Source organism: Perna viridis, chromosome 6 (assembly GCF_037379345.1).
Source record: "Perna viridis isolate PV_CMFRI_1.1 ecotype Kerala chromosome 6, ASM3737934v1, whole genome shotgun sequence".
Taxonomy (NCBI): Eukaryota; Metazoa; Mollusca; class Bivalvia; order Mytilida; family Mytilidae; genus Perna; species Perna viridis.
Window position 1 is genome coordinate 13,413,519 of NC_142450.1, and position 24,094 is coordinate 13,437,612.

A 24,094-nucleotide genomic window follows, 5' to 3' on the forward strand; every position below is an offset into this window, starting at 1 on the left:
TGCAATTTACAAAATTGGTTTTGGTTAAATTACGTAAAATTCGTATGATCAGACGACCTAATTTTTGTAATAAATTATTTGGTTTAACCAGGAAAACAATCAGATAGCCATCTTCTGTAAAATGGTACTAAAAAGAGTATTTTTAGTCAAATATAAATTTTATAGATACATAAATCAAACAAAATGCACAGAGTGAAACTTTTGTGAAATGAATATTTAAATGATATGATACATTGTAATACTTACAACGAAAATATATACCGAATTAGTACATGTAGGCTTATATATATGTATGATATAAGCAAATCGATGAGGGAGAAACTAATAATTGTGTATGGAAACAGTGTTGTCAGTCTACTATTATATTACACAAATCCATATTAAGGAGGTTGACCTAGGGTATGGGACACAAATCATTGGAACGTTTGTATTCAGCATTTTACATCAATCTCACGTAAGCATCTAAGTAACTTGGACTGATTTCATTCTGTTTCGAATGAAAGCTTGAAAGACTTGAGTGAAATTGAATGTGATACAAACATATCACTGATTTTATGAGTTTTGTCCCTTACCACAGGTCTAGCTCCTTAAATCTACAACGAGCGCAACCCATTTCCTGAAATCCCTTATTCTCCTTGAGGTGACTTTTGTCATAAATTTCTTTGCATCAACGATAAGTGATCGTTTACAAGCTCCATGCAGCGGTAGATGTGTTTCTCTGTTAGAAACCGCTGCAAGCCGGCCTTTCGAAAACTCGAACATTATTCAAATCAAACATCGTTTGACAATTGGATACATTGCGTATAATCATTTTTTTTCCGACTTTGCAAAATTCATGTATTTCCAGAGAATGCTTCCTGCAGTGTCTAGGATGAATTTCGAACATCAGACACTGTTCGGGATCGTTTATTGTGATAATGTTAAACAATATTGATGAATTGGGGCATTTTCATAGAAAACCTACAATGAAGCAATTACTGCATTGTTAGAGTAAAGAGGAAGATAATATCATAGACGTAAGAAATTAATGAAATACTTTATGAAAAATCTCTAGATGTATTCAGTATTTCCGATTACTTTTCTTACCCTCTGATGACATTTGTAAATGTTGAAATTTTTCCTTAATCCAGCTTAGCGGGATACCATTAGAGTGATATCAATTGTTTTAAACCTGGAAAACATGCTTTGTTTTAGTTCTACGTACCTGTGGTCATAAGTCCTTTCAGTCCGTGATAAAGCAACTGCCATTACAGATATTGTAAACGATGTCAAAACTTCGTCACATCCAATATCGACCAATATCATCCTTCAATCTACATCAACCTATGCAACAGGCCACGAGGGTGACATAAGTGTATCGAGTTGATACGTTATATAATACTGAGTTTGACATACCATTTTATGATATGATTCCTGAATTCATCTGTTTTTTTTTTTCAGTTTCGGTTAAGTTTTTATATTTTACTGTTCTATATTTTGTTCTTGGTTGCTTGGTCTTTGTTTGCCGTGTGTCTTTTCGTGTTTTTTCGTATCTGTTGGTTTCTTATTTGGTTGTTCTTAATTTAGGTCTATATTTTTTGGTTTAAAAATAATTTTTAAATTTCATTTTTGCTTCTTGTTTTTTGTCAGTTTTTTTATTGATTTTTGTCTTTGTTTTTGTTTTTTGTTTTTTGTTTTTTGTTTTTTGTTTGTTTTGTTTTTTTTTGTTTTGTTTTGTTTATTGCATAATTTCTTTTTTAAGCAATGTCGGTATATATTTTTGTGTCTTTTTATTTTGCTTTGAAATGATGATAAATTAACATGTCGCCAAACAATCATCGCATGACTCCTGTTAAACCATTTTCAAAATGTATCCTTTCTGAATCGTTGCCTTTAAATATCTCGCTAGTCCAAACATACAGCTCTTGCGTAGGTTTAGTGCGTCATCGTATGAGGCGACACTTTTATTGCAATAAGTTCCTGTGGTTTATTCTCTATTTACATGGCAATTGAAAAAAAATATCATAATTTCTATGACACAGAATCAATTGTATTTAACTAAACTATTAAGTTCAGTCTTAATTAAAAAAAGCAAAGTTTGTAATTTTAAGTAGCTGTCTTTGTAAGAAACATGCAAATTCTGAAAAATGTGATACACCCTAAAAATGCTACATATTCTTATTTTTGTAATTAAGTTGTTTTATGGGTCTATACTATGAAATGTGTAATTATTCATTCAAATCTGCCTGCTCTTATGAGATAATCAACATTGAAAGTAGATTCTATTGTATTTGAGCGTCATTTACAGAGTTAACTCCTTAATTTTGAAATCTACAGTGCATTTTATACAATTTTTATCTTCTAAGAGCACGTGTTATATGCAAAACCACATGTTAATTTTTGTTTACTATGACATTTCAAACAAAATATCCAAAATAAAAATATGTAGGCTTTTTACCCATGAAACACAATTTGCATGATCCTTAGCTGGAGTGCTACTTAATTAGCAATTTCCGGACATTGCAGAAGAAATAAACAAGGTATATAAGACAATTAGTTTTAAATCCAGGTTCTAAATACATTTTCTCCCCATTGATATTTGATTATGAAGTGGCAGTTGTATGATCCTGAATCTAAAGAGAGTGTCTGTCATTAGTCTTCTAGCTTTTCATGTAGGAAGCGCCCACAATTACTGGACTACTATTTTCACCAATGTGTATTGCTAATTATTATTGTAATTCCAAAACTGAAATAAAATAAAATAAGAAAAACATATAAAGCTTTATTGATTTATTCGTTTAATTTTGGTACTTAAATTTAACTGTAAGGATTGACAGGTAATCTTTATGCCGACAGTATCAAGAAACAAAACACATGAATGACTGTTATATTTTTCTGTCTATTTGAAATAACCTCGACGACCACGTGATGCACACTTTAAAATAACCAGCACCACGTGATTGAGGATATTTCTTCACGGACAGAAAAAAATATACCAGTCATTCATTAACTGACTATGATGACTTTCATATTTAGACTGTAGACTGTAGATACTCACTCAATGTGAACAACAAAATGAACCATTGACATGTGTTTCTTGATACTGTCGTCATAGAGATGAATCTTATAGAAATACAAAAAAAAAATATTTTTTTAAGCTTTGAATTAGCGTAATGTACCAACAAAGAAATGTTTATGCTTTGATTGCAAGGCTGATAAGCCTAAAATACATTTTAATAAAATACAACGGCATTTCATGAGCGCCAATTATGAAACAAATTAAGTAGCACTCCAGCTAAGAATCATGCAAATTGTGATTCATGGTTAAAAAGCCTACATATTTTTATTTTTGATATTTTGTTTGAAATGTCATAATAAACAGAAATTGATATTCAGTTTTTCATATAACCCGTGTTCTTAAGAAATACAATTATAAAGAATGCGCTGTAGATTTCAAAGTTAGGGGAGATAACTCTGTTAATGATACTCAAATACAATATAATCTATTGGATTTTCAATGTTGATTATCTCCTAAGAGCAGACAGATGTCAATGAATAATTACATATTTCAAAGTATAGACCCATAAAACAACTCAATTACAAAAATAAAAATGTGTAGCCTTTATGGGGTTGTATCACATTTTTTAGATTTTGCATGATTCTTACAAAGACTACTACTTAAATAGATCGATATATCTGATTAATTGTAATTAATTATTGCTTTTCTGGAGCTGCGTTTACCAATTAGCCAATTATCTAACGATAAAAGAAATAGACATGTTTATGGCCCTTTTAAAAAAAGTCAGATGTTTTGTTTCATATCAGTAATGTTTCCATGGCCAAATTATATGCAAATTGATTTTCAGTAGTATAGCATTTAATTGCCAATTTAGCAATTGCATAACTTGTTTATTAAGATACGAATCTGAGAAACAGAAATATGGCATATAATGTATGGTTAACCAGGCTTAAAAATGGGTGATGTTCTCGTTTCTGTTCAAATCCGGTTTTTTCCACTTTTGTCAGCTTTCAAAATCAAAGACTGAAAGAATGTCTGCCACTTTTGGGTTCCACTGTGCGATATATATTAGATATATTATATCATTTTGTGCTTTACTTTAACTTCTTCATGCAAAACACATTTCCTGCAACTATTTAATAACTTAAGTGAGCAATAAATTTTCATACTTTTTAGATTTTTTTGTAATATAAACGTTAATTCACAAGTACAAACCCTTTAACCGACTGAAGAGTCAAATGAGGTATTATATATATAACAGAATTTAGAAATATTTCAAGTGTTTGTCGGAGTAACAGTGTTTGGAAGATTTTAATATATTTTTACTCTGCGACGCTATCATAGGCTACCTAAAAATAATTTATTTAAATGAGAAATATTTTGAAAACATTCTCAATTTTGGTTTCCGGAAAAAAAACTTGAACTTCAAAGCGTTTGGTTTTTATGGTGTGCTATCTAGGTTTAGATTTTTGCAGGTAGCTGTAAATAATTTCCTTTCCATTGAAAATTGATGATTATGTGATTGCGCCATTGACAGATTTATATTTCGACATGTCGACGTTAAATATAGACTGAGTGTAAATACTCCATAAAGAAATGATTATCACAGAGTATGTGACATTTTTCCGGATTTCCATTTCATCTAGTCCCTAGTGTGTCTGGTATATTGGGAAACTCTTGTTACTATGGCTATAAAGTTGAATAATTGAACAGAACTTATTATGCGACAACAAATCATCGTCTTCAAAGCTTGTCCTTTCTTGTGAAGCAATAACTTTCTGATTATGAAATAAATCATAAATTGTATTTGAATCCGTTAGGAATCAACGGTTTCTTACCGCATAATAATAGTTCAAAACAATATAGTAGGTCAATGCACCACAAACATTAAGTTGTGCCACACATCGTAATAATATTAACATTCATAGATGGTATTGTATAATTCAGCTTAAATCCGAGGTACGCGGAAGTACGCGATTAGAATTGCCATCTCGATTTTGATATTACTTTCAAAAGATGTTAAATTCAGCATTCTAAATGTAACAAAATTAGTACAACTATAAAGGTAGCAATATGTATACAAGGATATTCTGTGTTCTTTGAATTAAGTGTTGTATCAAAATGAAAGCTGTCGAACAAATTAAATAGATTTACATAATATCAAGGTTATTTACTGTAAATACTGTAAAAAAAAACTTATTTTCGAAAGCGAAATTTCTGAAGCAAGACAAAACTGCGAAATAAATCCCCGCAAATCAGTTAAGTAAACAATAGATTAGTGTACAAAAAATTGTTTTATAATAAATTGTCTTACAATAAATTGTTTCACAACACATTGTCTGACAATAGATTGTACAATTCTGCAGAAGTATTGTACAAGAACTAGAACTATAAGAACTAGAGCTTACTTTATAAATCTTTTTTTTTTTCACTCTAAACTTTGTATAACACATTGCCAACTAATTGTGAAAGTGTATACATTCTATATACAATTTAAGTTAATTTTTTGTCTTCATCAACCATATCAAGATGTTGATATAAAATGTTAAAAACGGACAAAGGTTAAATTACTGTTTTTTTAGTATTCCCATATCATTTTGATAAAGTCAGTTATGAATGTATTAAAAATACTCAACAAATGAGCATTTCAGAAGTAGAAACCTGTGTCAAAAACTTTCATTTTCCAACATAAAACTGAAAAAAAAATTTCCAGGAATGGTGAGATCGAAAATTATTATGCCTAAAACAAATAGAAGTGTTGTTCAGTTTCATTTATTATAAAATTGACCATATTCGATAATAATGTTTGAATTTTTGTCCCGAAAAATCAAATTTTCCTTTCACATACAAGTAACAGTAACACCTTTAGCTTATCATATACATTGTACACTTTAAGGTGGTATACAAACAAAATTTAACAAATGGGCAATTAAAAAAAACCCTGGTTATTTATCATGATTTTAATTTATTTTTTTTTAAATTTAATTCAATTATAACTTTATTTTTATTTCCATTATTCTAATTTGTAGATTTTATTTCTGATTTTCTGTAAATTTTGACGATTTCTACAATATACCACTTTCAGCTTCAATAAGTACAAATGACTAGCGTTTTACCCCGTATGTCGATTGTATGCCATGCCAGTAGTTTTGCTCGAAATAAAAGTGTCAACATAAAAAAAAGACCGATAGATGATTTATAGAAATTACTTTTCGAAAATAGCTTTTGCAAATATATGTATAAAAATAGGGTGAATTGCAAAAAATTAAACCGACTTTTTGACTGCAGCAAACCTTCATCAAAAAGTGAACTGTAATTATACCATGCAAATTTAGTATATTTATGATAATTTCTAGTAATTTTATTGCACAGTTGACAATTCACAATCAAATCGACTGCAAGAAATCATAGCATTTCAAGAAAAATAATAATCAATGTGATTTTAATCTACACTTGTTCCTGAAATATAAAATGACATTTTTTAAATAAATAATGCATCAGTTTATGTAGTTTCCTATGGACACTTTGTGTCGCGTTTGAATAGGATCAATTTAAATTTCAAATCATGTCTTGTTAGAATGATAGAATAAATATTATAACAGATTGCGAAAACAACAATGAAGGGCTTATAAATCTCGTTTTTCGTTTTATCCGGTAAGAATGCACCTTCTCATCAACTCATTGAATACTGTGTGCTGATCTGCAGAAGTTGCTTGGGTTTTGGTGGATGACTGTCTCATTGGGAAACTCGCTACATCTCCTAATTTGAAGTTATCGTATATATAACTGTGATTTATTGAATGTTCCTTGTGTAACAAATATCGAATATTCACGACTTGAAATGAATTCGGTAATTTAAATCTCGAACCGGCCAAAACGTCACGACGTACAAATAGATCAGCCAATCAAAAACTTTTCAAACGTTATGTTGAAAATAGCAGTTAGTAATGGCAAAATCTATGTTATAAATAGGATAATCAATTGGTTATCATGAACAACTATAATATAATCACTCGTGCCAAGCACGCATGCAGATTTTTACTTGTGCACGGAACAAGTTTCACACATTTGATAAAACAAGGCGTTCTTCGGCACTCGTGATCATATTTTGGTTATTCACTCAGATTAATACTTTGTTGTAGAAATAGTTAAGTGCCAGTCCCTGCAAGATTCAGGCAGTAGGTGAAACATCATTTTGATAATGTAATTCGACTCTTGCACCATAAGAATCAAGGAAAACAGACAAGATTTTTCATATCATACTGGACCATTGAGTTACAATAACATTGAAATGCACTAAAATAAGCATTTCAAGGGTAGATAACTCTGTCAAAAACCTCATTTTTCTAAGATTCTATTGAACAATTTCTGAGCAAATCCAATGCTGCAGAGATCAAATAATGGTCTTTTCAAATAGAGAAAGCATCTTTGAGTGATATTTCATAGTCCGATCGGTGGAGTTTTGACATGCATGTTTCTGATTTTTCCCATTTTGCCTGATTCTCACATATGCTTCTACTTAACAGGTTTCTGTTAATAAGATTATAGTTGTTACTCCCTTAACAACCGTTTCTTATGCTTTTGAATGAGACCAATTCAATGAATTAAACCGAGATTTCCTATTTGTTTTCTTTTTACGACTGCTCAAAACTTCGGTGTCATCCAACTTAATCATACAATGTAGGGAAAGCTTATGTTGAACTCCATCCAGACGTTTATTAAAGTTTCATTTAAAATCTATACCTCAGTCAAAATAAGGCGTAAAAAATCACTTGTCATTTTAAAGTGAAAAAAGTAGCCATACTGAAGGTTTAACCGACGGAAATCTTGGACAAGACAACTCTTAAAAGGTAAGTTTGATTTTCTCTTGACGAGAAACCGTCGGATCGGACGCTAACGATGCTTGTTATTGTATTAAATAGCACGTCATGACCATTTACATTTCAGTATTCAGAATCCCAATTGATAACACCAAACTTTCTCAATTTTAATCGAACGCAGATGTTTTTTTTAGATATTTGATTGATATTTTAACAGATATATTTTACATATTCAAATGTAGATAACCGAAATTCATATGAAGACTGTCGTCGTTGATCTAGATATGCCTGTAGCAAATATCCGTTTACTAGCCCCGCTTTTGCAATGCAGGTAAACTCATATCGCCACCGTCAAATCCACGATTGACGCCTCCAAATCATCAAATACAATACAGGTATTCCTAAAGTACTCGAGTGACTCGAAAATAGGATTGCTCAGAGTTCAGGTGTCGATTTCGCAAATAGTCGTAAGTATAAAGTTGATTGTAAGTAATGACGTCACAACTTAAAATAGCATAGCGACGTCATAATTTACGATCAATTTCACACTTACAACTTTTTTGTGAAATCGACGCTGAGGATCTGATTGCTGGTCTCATTAATTATCGGCATTTTGCGATAGCATTACGAATACATCTATAGATATTTTTTGGTTCTATTATCTCGCTGTAACTGATTGCAGAAAGGTATGAAAATGCATAATTAATTACTTTTTGACCTTTTTTTCATTTTAATGTCACACTTACTCACACAGTTATTGTTGATATCTTGAAATACTGTTGAACATCTTTGGAATTAAAAAATTGAAAAATTAAAAATTAAAAAAAAAAAAAAAAAAAAAAAAAAAAACTGAAATGAAAAACTACCGTCATATATCTTAATAAATAACAACTAAATATTTTGTAATATTAATCAATTATATATTATGATTAGTTTTTGCATAATTTATTAATTGAAATATGAAATTGATAACCTAGCTGATTTTTCAGTACATTTGTACCTTTTGGGAAATAATGCAATCATAGATGTCAATAATGGATTCTATGAAGTTTCAATTTCAAGTTCTTTTTTTTATTTTTTTTTATTTTAAAAGTAGTGCACATGCCAATAAACAGAACAGTTTTATGCATATGAAATATTACACAATATTGTTTCATTGTTTCAATTTATCGGCTTTTATCAAAGGAAAACATATACTATGATCAAGCCTTTCTTAAAAATGTGTACATGGCATAAGGAAAAATGTTCAAGAGAAAGTTTAAAAAGTCTTTAAATAAATTAATCCGTCAACTTGTTTTTTTTTTAATTCACGGAGACTTAGTTTACCAATGGCTGGTCATTTATGTCATCGTGTTTAACCCCAAACAATAGGACTAGTATCTTTGTGTTTGTCAAAAGATGCAACCTATGTGTTGTATGAAATGACGACCATTGTTGAGTAAAATTCTACTGTTACATCAAGAAAAAACGTACTTACATATGGCGTCGGAAATTAGACCGTCATATGTCCATGACTTTGGTCACATATATATCATAGTTTACCCAGGCTGTGGTATATAGACCTTTGAGGCATCTCTTATTAGAATGTTGATTTAACATCCTACATTTGACTACTTGCACCACACTTGTCCACATGCAAGGTTGGTGTCTTTTCCTCAATGATCTTTATACATGTTATTAGTATCTAAAATCTCAATAAAGCTAAAAGAGCGAATACATGCAAATCATAAAATTGAATGTTTTTGTTAAGTTTCTTACTTTAAATGAAATTTACCAAGTGTATAAAACATATTTTATCTTATACATTATTCTGACATTTCGGAATTCGTTGACTAGCCAATTTACATTAGTAATGACAGACGTAAGACGAAAATATGACGACTGTTAAATGTGTTTAAATAGAGTGACGACTCTGAATTATATGAAATTCATAAATATGGTCTATAAGCCGGAAACTTAATTGCTTCAATTCAATTGATATAATCAGTCTGAACAGTTTCAAAGTAGAAGTCTAATCTTTATTGTCACTTTATTTTGATCCAAACATTTTCAATACTGTTTTAAATCGAATGACTGAGCAACAGTTGAAATTGTTCTAATCTTATTCTCAAAGTACATATTTTTCTTTACATAATTGTTCTTGAAGTGTCTGGAATCCTTAAAACATGACAGAAAGTAAGCTATGTACGTATAGATACAAACAATCTTCAGATTCAGCATTGTCCTGCTTTGGGTTATGTTACTCGGTTTCTATTTGTGTCTGTTGCTAAACACCAATGTAACATGCTTTTAATCAACGCTGCTATTAAAAAGTTCTCAATGGATGTAAGACTTCACTCAATTTAACCTTACAGCGATTTTATTAAAATGTTTGGTGTTAATAACTGTCTTTATTCGAGAAGCCGTCTGCCTTTTGAGACTCGTTGAAAAATATTATCAACACTTTAAAGCAATCGAAAGAGTCATCGACACTATAAAATGTAATATTACAAGGATATTGCAATACCGTTAATCCAACTTCAGGCATAAACTTAAAATCAGATATGCAGTTTTGGGAGTATAAAATTCCCTTTTCGCTGCACATTACTGCAGCAATCTCTGAAAGTGTTGCGTACATTTTTTCATAATTTCGATAAATTGTTAACATTTCGTGAACCATACGTCTGTTTTTGCTCATTCAGTACCACTCGTCAAGTAAAATAGCAAATAAAATAAATCCGTTTAAATTTGAATTTCATCGTTTTGTATGATTGAGACAACAAGATAAAAAAAAACATAATTGCAAGATGCGTCATTCAAGCAACATATGGATAAATTTTAAAAACTATTACTATAGTTGAACATAACTTGACCATTTTGTATGGTTTTGCTATTTATCTATTTTGTTTAGTTGTTTACACTGCTGTATCCAAAATAAATAAAAGATGTCCTTCGTGCATGCAACCACTTGGTTAGCCAAAACAAAAATATATTTAAAACGACGATTTCAGAAGGGTTAAGATAATCAGCTTAAAATTTGAATTGACACTATTGAATCCGATATTTTTTATACCTATGTTATTGTTCCGAACATATTGGTCTTAATGCAGAAAAAAAAACCTTCAATCAAAACACCACGTGATCATTATGAAATGAAAAATAATACATTGGTTACTCTGCTTTAAAATAGCCCATTACCGGTTATACATCTTAGAAGGAAGTCTGTGTACTGACTTCGTTACAATATAAGATCCGTTCAACATTCTTTAAATGTCAGAAAAAGAATATCGGTTAATGATTAATATTATCGTGTATATGTACCAGGCCTTCTAAGTAATGTTTTAAAGGCCATGGAAAAGAAATAACTTTATAACGCACACGAGTTTTGAGCTTTCCCTAAATGGTAATTTTTTTAAAACTAATGATATGGTGGAGGATGATACAAATCGTTTCTTCCATAACTTCACATATATAAGTATAATAAACGAAGGCAACACACGTCTAAATTTGGGGCTGGGGGTTATTCTAAATTATCAGTCGATCGGGGTTCGATGCACTTCCTTTCCGTGCGTAGTTTTGTCGTGGGCAGTATGTGATTTGTTATTCGGCTGTTGATTTTTTCTATCAACTCTTTTATTTTTTACCTATTTTCATACTTTGTAGAGTTGGTTTGTCTTTGGTTTGTTGTCTACAAGTTAAAATGTATATGAAATCAGTTTGATTTATAGCTGATATCATCGTTTTTCCTCAGAAATGACGTAAAAACAGTAAAAAATAGTTATTTCTTTTTTGTTTCAGACCCTTCTAGATCTTACTACGCAGATCAGGTGTTCAAATTATGTGCTCAATGACAAAATCCAATTAACTAACACGTAAAAAAATGTGAAAACAAAAGGTGACACAATAAAAGGTCATCCACAGAACTTTTGGTAAATAAGCAATTAACTTCATCACGGCTAATCTATTCATTGAACATGCTATGGAGATTAAAACGCAATGTAAACTTCTATAGTGATTCCAACAAGCAGATTATATTCATTAAAACAATGTTGTTTGTTCAAAGGATCTCTGAATACCAATTTGGACTTGATAATCCATTTGCAAAGTAGATACTGTGGAACAACAATTTAGGGCAGCGAACCTTAAAACAGAGAAAGTGCAGAATAATACATATAATATAGAAATGATATCGCGTGTAGCTCATTTGTAGCTGTAAAATGTTTAAAACAAAGCAAATTGCACTATCACACATACATTATAACAGGTAAAGCACAGTTTTTTCTTGTTTTTAGATTATCACACTAGGTTCTCTTGTTAATTACAGTTGTAAATTATTCAAAAGTTTTTACCGATAGAATAAATCAAGAGGCAAAATGAGGGTTAGATAGAAAAGGAATTCTTGCACGTTTTATTTCATTGTACTTTTTATAAATGATTTTATCTAATAAAAACAGCAACGACCTAGCCTTGACTTCAAGTTATATTTTATCCAACCGAGAATTCAGTAATATAATTCAGGAAAGCTTTTACATTTCTTCAAATACAAGGAAATCTTTCCAGGACATGCAAAGTGAATTATTTTCGAAATTAAGTTTTCTTTTGGGAATATCCAAGACATTTTTTTTATTATAAAAGAAATATTGCTTGTTTGTGTAAATAGTTGATAATATATATATATGTATGAAAGATGTGATCTTCATTCAAACATGTCGATGTTTTACTTGATTTTTTTTTAAATAGATAGACTGTTATATGGTTCTTTAATATGGTCAGTCCAATAAATTTGGTAGATGGGTGCTGTTTCATTGTTGGTTCATTAAGGCTATAGACCTAGGTTAAAGATATAACTCTCATGAATTTATTGATATGTTTGAATCATATTCGATTTCTCCAAAGCCTTTCAGGCTTTCTTTTGCAACAGAATGAAATCAATCCAAGTTACTTCGATGCTTACATGAAATTAATTTAAAATGGGGAATACATATGTTCCAATGACTTGTGAGAGTTGGGTCCCTTACCCTAGATCTACCTCTTTAAGTTAGATGAGGAATGTGATTTTACAGGGACCTCTGATTGACTGTCCCTGGTTTATAACAGGACAAAATTAATTAAAATGCAAAAAGGCTTAAAAAGGGCAGATATTTTTTATGGTTCAAAATAAATTTAAACTTTTATGATGCGACTTTAAAAAGTGCCTTGGTAAGACATGTTTTCGGATTATTCAGAATTCGGTTTGGACTGATTTCACTGTAGAAAAAAATGTATGGTAGATAACAATTAACAGAGTATGTTTCTCATTGGCTGATGAGGTTTAGTTATTAGTCCTAACTTGATAAGGTCTATTGTATTTTATTCAATTAATGAAAAGTTCAAAGACAAGTCAATTAATGGCTGGCGACACCGAACTATGGCATTGGACGCGATTAAAATAAGGATATATATAAGGGTCTGAAAAATTCCCAACGATGTTAGAACTGTCAAATTTGCCAAGCAAATTTTTGGTCGTTGCCTCCGCGGGACTCGAACTCGTACCGCTGTGACATCTATGGCAACACAGCCTGCACTAAGTCCAGCGCCCTAGATCACTCGGCCAGCTAGGCTATATTAAAATATAGCTTTCGCTGGCCGGGTCATTCCTCCTCGTAGGATTAATCTAGGGCTGTAACTTAGTACACGATGTATGGTAGTACGGGACAGTTCATCTAGGTGTTATTATGTAGGATAGAGGATCAAATTAATGATGCATGTCACAACAAATCAATATTATATTGCTTGGCAATTTTGACAGTTCTAACATCGTTGGGAATTTTTCAGACCCTTCTATAAGTTTACGTTACCTTCCCTGTATCAATTTGATCCGATGGAGCAGTGTAGCGAATAGAGTCGTCACATTTTGAGACGTTATATATATATATATATATAAACAAAGCAAATTTTTGGTCGTTCCCTCTGCGGGACTCGAACTCGTACCGCTGTGACATCTATGGCAACACCGCCTGCACTAGTTTTATTATTGCCAGCATATATGTAAAAAAAAATCCATAAATTAATCACTACAACTATAAAAACAACCTTCTTAAAAACAAATGACAGTTTAATAACGTTTAAAACCACTGTCGTAATGGTGGAAATCCTACTTCTGAATATTAGGAAAAAAGCTGAGTGACCCTTAACTTTTTTGTGGAGTATGTATACTTTGTATTCACTTAGTACTCTAATGAAGTATGTATACCTTGTATTCACTTAGTACTCTAATGGAGAAGCTGGTTATGCAGTATTTGATATACAATGATGTATATGTTTTTTTTTCCTTTCTTTTCGTCAGATCCATATGTTGAGGAAATACTAAACGAAGAGAATGAAAATGCATTAGATAAAGTACAATCAGTTAAAAGGTAAGTTGGCATTCTTAAAAGATGCCAAAAATAGTGTTTTCTACAACTAAAACTGTTTTCACATGGCATTTAATTATATGTTTAAAGAAATTCATCTCATTCCAGACCAATGTTGTGTTCTTTTGTTTGTTTTGTATGAGTCAAGTTGTTCATTGTATAATTTTAAAAATCGCTTTGTTTTGCTCCCTTATTTTACGTCCATTCTCGTTCATGGTTTTCCCTAACCTAACTGGTCTTAACTTAATTAAATTAAGATTGTGGTAATCCATTAGCTTTAATGCTTTTTCCAAATCTAAAGGGACTGTTTTGATTAAGTTCGTTTATCGGATTCATGTGGTACTGCTAAATATTAATGACGCAACTTCTGTTCATTTTATTTTCTTTAAACAGTTTAATCTACTATGTTAGACCAATTAATGATAAAACTCTTTAGAACAAGTCTGTTTTAGAATCAAGCAATAAAACGTGTCAAGAACCCAACAATCTGACAGTATATTTTCAGTCAAGATAGTTTTCTCTATTTGAAATCACTAGAAAAATAGTTTGAAATTCAAATATAGAAAGTTATAAATTTGTGACACAGTTATCTGCCCCTGTAATGGTAATTTACAATGCATTTCAAAGAAATTATAACTTATTTTTTTCCCTAAACGATAGGGAGCAACATGTCCTTATTCTTTTATTTTGATCTTACAAATAGTCAAGTTAACCGTGAAAGTAGTGGGTTGTATCTGACTGTGTGTCATTCACTGCCCGAGTTTTAAAGAAACTGACATATATAATTACGTCTAAAACGATGAAGATAAAATCATTTGCTTAAGGAGGTAGACCTTAGGAAACGTTTGTATTCAAGCTCTTTATGTCAATCTCACGTAAGCATCAAAGTAACTTAGATTGATTTTTTTCTGTCTCAAATGAAAGATTGAATGGCTTTCGTAAAATTGAATATGATACAAACATATCACTGATTTCAAAAGTTATGTCCCTTAGCCTAGGTCTTCCTCCTTAAGTTATTGTTTTTTTGCAATACCAGTTACAGTTTTCACTGGTATTTGTAAAAACAAAAGTATTATATTAGATCGAGCGCTTAATCATGGTAATCTCTTGGTATATGATTATTATCCATCAGCTGAAGCCAATATACATTTAATGAATCGGTAAGCTATTCGTTCTTCTTAACAAAACAAAATATCTAAAAATATCTATACTTCCCGGTTGACAAGTCATGTTTTCTTTTCTTTATCTTGCAATTAATTATTCAAACGCTGTTTAAAATGATATGGAGTAAAAACTGTTTTCTTTCAAATTTTGATATTCATTATTTACGATTTTTCTAAAAAATGATATACAGAAAATGACATTTACATATCTTAAATACGAAATCAAAAGCTGAAGTAAAAATTAAAAAAAGTAACAAAAACAAAGATACACGTGTGTTATTTCTAAAGAGATAATACACATTGCTACCTTCTTGTAAAAGTATTCTAACTTAATGTTGAATTTGTTTATTTGAAATAATATCATATAAAAAGATATTAATAGATTTAAAACACATTTCAAAACTTTAAAATATGCGTAAATGGGTGTTCTGTCTCAAACAAGAAATAAAACTGGTTTGTCAAAAACAAAAATGAAAATTGTTCCACAACTTTATATTTAATCACTTGTAAGAGAAATGCCTCCCTTATTTGTCCAAAGCTTTTCTCCAAAAAATGTTGTACATTTTGTGTTGTTATCGATGAAAAGAAGATGATGAATACAGGATTTTCGATAGGTGAGGCGGGTAAGCGGTGATTCTTTTGTCTCGCAAGACACTAGCGGTGGGGCAGAACTGTCACCGGTTACTTGACTCGTCAGCTATCAACGCCAATCTTCCAGAGGAGCATGAATGTTTGTTTAAATGTAACCCTGTGTCCGTTTTGTGTAGCTTTATTTTTCAGAATGTTCTTCTATCAATGAGTAGTCCAAATTAAGCATAGTCAATGGCATATCCTCTCTATGGGTTTTACTAGTTTTTTGTTTTTGTTTTTTGTTTGTTTATTTGTTTGTTTTTTTTTCGCATAGATTTTTTTCTTCTTTTTCTTAACGCTGAATAAATTTTCTTTTGCTCATACAAATACATCTTGTTTAAAAAGGTAAGAACTCAAACGAAGTAACAGGAATATTGATATTGTATTCAAACTTTTTCAGAAGACTTCAAGGAAATTTTCACTTTTTTCGCAATATTTGGAAACAGCATACTGATCGAACGCATCAATATGATTGTATTCTACTCGAAGAGTATCTTTTATAATAACTTTGATCCATTGGTGGCGTCTGTTTGATACAACAAAATATTAATACATTACGGCATTGTCTGAAAAAAATTGTAATTAATATGTAATGAATCATGTAACACCATATTAGAATGTTCACATTTTTGCAATCGGTCACTAGGGTCCTTTTTTCTGTATAACTTTAATTTTGGGAGCCAAGTGCTGAATGAAAAAAAAAATTTGAATTTGTTTAAATACAAAACAGTCTGCATATATCCTGCGGGTATAACTAGTTGGTTTAAATCAAACAATACATTTCTTTAAAAGCAATAAAATTGTCTAGACGCAGATTATGTTTACAGATAATGATTAAGTATGATAGTGAAATAATTTCCTGGATATCATTGTTTAAAGTTCATTAGGTTTTTCACTATAATAGAATTACCGTTAATGATATTAATGCATTTTCTACAAATTTCAAATTTCATATTTCGTTTTTTTTTTCTACAATTGGCTCATAATTGATTTATAAACAACATGATAAAAGATATATAAATACTTCAATCATAATATATCTTTGATATTTTTCAGAGCACAAATAGATTTGCCATGTATGACATGGGGAATGCCATGTTTACCAGATTCAACATACCGATTCGCTCAGTGTTGTTCTGATAAATTAATCTGTGCTTGCAACGTGTGGAAATCGTCTTGTAGATGTCGATCATCCATATTGGGTTGAGTCAAACACCTGCAGGTTAATGTGCCTGACGATAAACCAGGAAATTACATTATTTTTGTAATCTGTGATTGTCATCTAAAATGTACATGCCCAGTTTTTGCTACTTTGTATTGTTTAATTATTCTTGTTTGTTTGATGTAAAACTTTGGTCACAAAATGTCACCGCATAACATCAGTCATCTATTTTTGGCCGTTTTGTTTATGTTTTTTCATTAAACTGTAAAATATTTGACGGATATTTCACATGTATGGTCGGAATTAAATTGATTTTACAACTCCCTATGTCTATTACTGCCATATAGATATGTCAATCCACTATATTTGTTTCAAAGTCATGCCTCGATTTATGCCATGCAATAATTGTTCTTAAATTTCAGTCTTCTTGGGTGAGTAAACTTGTCAATGGATCACCGGTTATCAGCATAACTACTTTCTACACCTGATGTTATTTCAAACTTTATTCTGCGTAACTGATTGTTTTTTGTCGTGTCAAACTAACGAAACATTAACAATACATTAAAGTGCAGAAAAATTCAATTAGAAATAAGTAAGACATACTAAAGGACAGTAAAAAAATACGTAATGTACACCAAAACTTGCCTAAACCGAACCCTATTCGAAACAATTGTTTCGTTCGTTCTAGAAAATTGTTTTATTTACACAATATCAAAACGCATATAAATTGATATGAATGGACTTCATTGAATGCCTGGTTTACACGTGTTTCTGGTTTGTCCGGGGTTCAGGTCAGACAGGTTTCACTGTATAACACGTCATCATATCAGTGTTTTAACCACGATTGTACAAAACGAAATAATCATAGTTTGTGGTGCACTGTAGAATTACGTTTAAGCGCACTGTTTCGCAACCCAGTTGACTCGGTTTAATTTTGTAAAACTTAAAAATAAAAGTTGAAATTTGATGGATATATTTTTTAAATGTAGTTGAGCATTAATATATAGAAAGATGTAATACATGTAATGGTAAACAGGTGTAATTTGAAAGAAGACTGGTTTCCGGAAAGTTTCAGTCCCCTACCGTATTAGGTTCTCTCGTCAGCATCAACTAGCTGATTTTCCAAATACTTTACTTCGCACAAACTTAAGGAATTAAAATTATGTGAAAATGAATCAAAAAGAGTTTTATTATTTTACCCTTTTTCCACGTCCTCCATGCATACTTTTATCCTGTGCTACATTTTAAGTGCCCCATTATTCATAAAGCATAGTATTTGATTAATTTTGAAAAGGCATCCCTGATTTGTACCAAAACTCAGTAACATTTTTTTTTCAGTATGTTACCATGGCTACTGGATTTTATGACATTAGTCACTTATTTATTTATAGATTAATTCAACCTCAACATAGCAAGGATTCGAAAAGTTTGTACTTTTTTTCTGAAAACAAAACACTTGAGATTTCTGTGTGGACTGCCTCAAAACAGCTTCATTTCAACAAACTGAGACCCAATTTTCAGAAATGACCTTACCGTATAGTACTTTAATCCATCCTCGAGAATTTGTTCGTGCATGTATGACAAATGAAGGGTAAAATTTTAAAATATTAATTATGTACATGTCGACCGTCACAACAGAAATAAAACGAAATAATCAGGACGTCATGTCCGTGTACAACGTCGATATAGTCATTAATGGCGCTTTAGCTGAAACTAATATTTATATACAATTTACTTCAAAATCAGCCATGCAATAAACAGGTCATTGTGTCAAAGGTTTCATGTCAATTTATGACCAGTTGAATGAACAGTTAAACCTATCTGAACCGAACCCTGTCCGGAAACTTGTTGCAATAAGACACTTTTTGAAGTCCCTTCGTTTCAGTATAATGTATCTTTAAATTAGGTAAACCGAACAACTGTTTAAGTACCAGTTTTTGTAAGAATCATGCTTATTAAGGGGGTAGACCTAGGGTAGGGCACATGACGCTTATAAATCATTAGAACGCTTATGCAATATATATAACATCAATGTCATGTAAGCATCAAAGTAACTTCGATTGATTTCATTCTGTATCAAATGAAGGCGTGATAGGCTTTGGTGAAATTGAATATGATGCAAATAAATTAATGATTTCAAGAGTTATGGCCCTTATCCTAGGTCTACCTAAAAAAAGGCTACATCTTTTTATTTTCGTTATTCATTTACTTTATAGGTCTATATGATGAAATATATAATTATCCATTCAAACCTGCCTGTAGGAGAAAATCCACATAGAAAATCCAATAGTTTCTATTGTATTACAGTGTAATTTATAGAGTATATCTTTCTTAATGTTGAATTCTACAGTAAATTCTATATCCTATGAACAAGGGTAACATGAAAATCCACATGTTACTTTCTGTTTACTATAACATTTTGAAAAAAAAAATATCAAAAATAAAAATATGTAGGCTTTCCAACCATGAATCACATTTTGCATGGTTCTTATGTAGAGCTACTTTAAACGAAAAAAAATATACAGTCTAATTGAGGTTGGTTTAGAAAGGTTTCACTGTATTATATGTAAATAACTCCATTCAGCAATCTATAGATAGGCTCTGAAAAGATAAAGATGCTATAAAAAGGAACGAAAAACAGAACCGAAATAAAGAACAAGTGTATGAAATATACATCAGCAATAAAAACAGCAAACTGAAATTTAAAAATAAACAAGACATGGCTGAATTTAAAAAGTCCTTTCACTTTCTACACTTTTATTGTTTTGATAAAAAAAAATACGAAATATCCTTTAAGTCGTATTACTTTTACCATAATATTTTGCTAAGATGTAGTTTTCGCAATATATGATCTTCCAAATTTGAAAATAATTCAATGAGGACACTTACCCTACCGGTGCACTTGCTCCATGCTTCCAGTTTTTGGTGGAGTTCGAGTTGCTCATTTACTTTTGTTATTTTGTATGTATGATTTTAATTACTTTATGTTCTTTGTTGTGTTTGTCTGTTTTCTATGTCTGGTCTTTATCCCAGGATTACATTCTTTTGATTACCGCTATAACCTTGGTTCCCTTGATTACTCTTTTAAACTTTTTTCCACTTACGGTGAATATTATTTGGGATAAAATTGCAGGTCAATTAATGAGGAGCATTGAGAAATAGAAATGGTTGCTGATTGATTTCAAGTAAAAAGTTGATTTCAACAGCCAAATAATGTTCTTATTTTCGTCAGTAATATGAATATGATCTTTTTGGATGACCAAAAACGTTTTAGACAGTTTTTATCAGTTTTTTGTCCAGTAGTCCAGTATGGCTGTATAATTCCAGAACAATTCCGGATTCTACACTTTGGAATATTGTCTATGCAAGCTGATGGAGGGTTGGTGAATTATTTAAGATGGTTTAACCCATCATTTCTATTGGAAATGCCTGTACCAAATCAGGACCATTTCAATGGTTTTTAATTCAACTTTTCGGTTACTGGATATTATCTTGAATTGCCATTTGTTAGACGGATTTACATTGTGAATGATCCTTTTGACTATTGGTAAGAGTTTATCAGTTGAGTTATTTTGCTATCATTCTTCATTCGAACAGAATTTCATTAATTCTAATATGACGTGCATCAAGCTATGCAGATCACAGCCATGGTAAAAAAATGACAAACTAGTGACCAACATTTCGTGCAACTCATAGGCTGCGTCTTTAAAAAAAAATATGAAGAAACTAATCCTTCTAGAATTGAAGTATATTACGGAAACTCCATTTTAGTCCATTTTATCATCATTTAACAGGGACTGGCCATTTCCGTTGTTTTTAACCCCTCGCTGTCGCTCGGGATAAAACAAATGCGACATAAATGGTCAGCCCGAGGTAAAACAATGATAAAATGGATTGACCCTGATTTATTTCTTCTCAGTTTTGTTTCATTGATAGATTGTAAAGATATCGCCATCCAACTACTGGTACATGTTTACTTTACAATGACTTCTAGAAATATATTGGCGATTTCAAAACTAGGGCAACTCTTAGATAAATGGCATTTATTTTTATTCATAAATGATATGATACAAATGAGTATTTAATCTTGAGTCATCATCACAGAAACGGGATTCTCAATATGAAAGCCCTAGACGATTGTGGCAGTGACATACAAAGAACTTTATTTGTAACTCTATAATCTATTAAGGTTTTATTATTAAGCTGCAAAGTAATTTGTTAGCTAGACGATGGAATATCAATGAGATTGGTGTTATCTTATATAAAAGTATGTAGAGTATTATCTTAAGACCACAAGTATTTATCATTTCTGTCTTTCAAATTAAGGATATCTCTGTTACCAAACCTTCACAGCTTTCTGTACAGTTGTGATGAAAATGCAATCTTACTTGAAATAAAAACACAAAGTACTTTTGTGCTACAACTGAAGAGGTCAAAACTTTAAAAAGCATAAAAATGGACAAATTACAAAGAATGATCACTAAAGCGCTTTAAACTCGTTTTCTCAACTCATGAATACAAATTCCATTCAATCAAAAAGTTCATAAATTTAACTTGCATCCAAAACATCTGACCGATTTCCATTCGACTGAATCGTGTAATTTGCGTGATTCGAACGAGAACATTTACAAAATTTTATTTTATTTCGAAAATAAAACTAAACTGGTATTTTGTCACCTGTTTTGTTGAAGGAATAGTTATAATTTAATATAGTTTAATTTAATTTAGTTTTAGAAGTAAACCATACTTCATTTTTTAGCAAAAAAGATTAATTATGCTAAGGGTTTTATGGCAATATAGGGGGCGGTTGGTCGCTAAAAATAATATAAAGAATCGTAGCGTTGGGGGCGCGAACCGGTCCATACATTGCAATTTTACCAAAGTATCACAAACTATGCTTTATTATACTATCTAAAAATAGAGTGTAGAGGAAGAGTAAAAGCAAACACATTATGGCGCCACGTTTTTAGCTCAAAAGCGAGGCGGTCCAGATAACTTACATTGATTGGCAGATATATCTAAAAAGAAAATAAATAAAGATCTTAAAAACCATAACACTTTCTTATATTTAATATTTTAAAATACACATAGCCATATTATGAATACTTTACTGTTTTGTCCTTCTATTAAAGCAGACACTCTCATTAAAAAGTTATATAATAACGTCTAATCAAAATTCAATAGGGTGTCTAATCTCGTCACGTGACTCCGTGGTTTCATGAGAATGGGTCCTCAACTACCATTCAAATGCATGAAGATTCATCATTAACATAACATTATGTTCAATTTTAAAAGCAAAATATCTTTATTGTGTAAAAATACTGATACAAAATGACAAATATCTAGTTCTACATTATAAAAAAATATTTTAAAAAAGCATAAAATAGAAGATTTTGCATTGTGATTGCGTTTCAATTTCCCCGAGGTAAACAATAAAATGCAGATCGGTCTTCGGATTTCAATACGTTCAACATCGGAAATTCCGGACGGGAAACTGAAACTATAACGAGACTTACATATCCTGTACTGAAGTCAGCAGTGGAGGTGACATAGTTACATTTGTTCATAAAACCATATCTAGTGTGATAACTGTATTTGTCGACAAATTTTGATTACCAGTAAATAACATTCGGAAAGGTGGTAACTTTTAAATAATGACCTGATTAAATATAAAATGGTCCTTTTGCTGGTTTCTCAAATTCTTAATGTATTTCTGTAAAAGCAAACCTCAGACTCATGTTTAGCTATTTACAAATGACAAGTTAGTATTGTATTGTAGTTTTACGTCGCGTTTAATTTGGTTTCGAATACGAATATAACTTACTTTGCACTTATATCTGTATGACTGTTCTCTTTATTCAATATTTTAATAAAAAAAAAAGAACTACATTCATACAATGTATATTCTAATTGGATGATTTCAATTACAGTGAAACCTGTATACACCGTACACAGAAGAAGTTTTAAGTAGTACTCCAGCAAATGATCATGCAACATGTAATTCATGGTTGGAAAGCATACATATTTTTATTTTTGATATTTTCTGTAAAATGTTATAGTGAACAGAAATTAACATGTGGTTTTTATATGACCTTTTTCATAGGAGATAAAAATTATATAGAATATACTGTAAAATTAAGGGAGATAACTGTGTAAATGACAATTAAATACAATAGAAACTGTTGGATTTTCAATGTGGATTATCTCCTTGGATTGGAACGAATTAATATACATTTCATCATATAGAACTATAAAGCAACTTGATAACAAAAATAAAAATGTTTGGCCTTTTTGTGGGTGTATCACATATTACAGAATTTGTATGATTCTTAGCTGGAGTACTACTCAAAAAACTTTCAACATCAGACCCTTTAAAAGTCCCTTAAGATCAATTTAAATATACTATGTGAACCAAAACCATTTTAAAATAAAAGGCGGTTTGGTTCAGTTTAGACATAGTTTCATTTGATTCGCGTCTCATTAGAAGGTAAAATCAGAAATATACCATGCATTGACCGGGAAGTTGGATATGTATGTTTCTTGGTACGTGAATGAGTAATCAAGGGAACCAAGATTCTAGCGGATACCAAAAGAATATAATCCAGGGACAAAAACAAAACATGGAAAACAGACAAGCACAACAAAGAACATAAAATAACCAAAATAATACATACAAAGTAACAAAAGTGAATTAGCAATTAGAACAAGGACCAGATTCACCAGTAGGGTAAGCGTCCTCTGATTTCTATATACATCCGCCAAGTTGCTCATAATATGTCAAGTTTTGAAAAAGATTGTGTTGTTTTTAGTTTGGTTTATTTATTCTTTTTGGTTTTTTTTTTTGTACACATTTACAAATGAGTTTTTAGAGAGTAAAATAGTCTCTCATTCGTTTATTTTAACGAGCATTTTAAATAGTGACTAACAACTAGTTCACTTTTATTCTATAA

At 30.9% G+C, this 24,094-nt stretch overlaps 1 long non-coding RNA gene across 3 annotated transcripts in view; it reads left to right on the plus strand.

Annotated features, from left to right (window-relative positions):
* The window catches only part of LOC148613719 (uncharacterized), a 68,325-nt gene extending 50,858 nt beyond the window's left edge, over positions 1-17,467 (plus strand). For all 3 annotated transcript variants that reach the window (XR_015923432.1, XR_015923433.1, XR_015923434.1), the window contains exons 2-3: positions 14,123-14,192; positions 17,039-17,467. This is a non-coding gene — a long non-coding RNA (uncharacterized LOC148613719). The remainder of the gene's footprint in view (positions 1-14,122; positions 14,193-17,038) is intronic.
* The last annotated feature ends 6,627 nt before the right edge of the window (positions 17,468-24,094 follow it).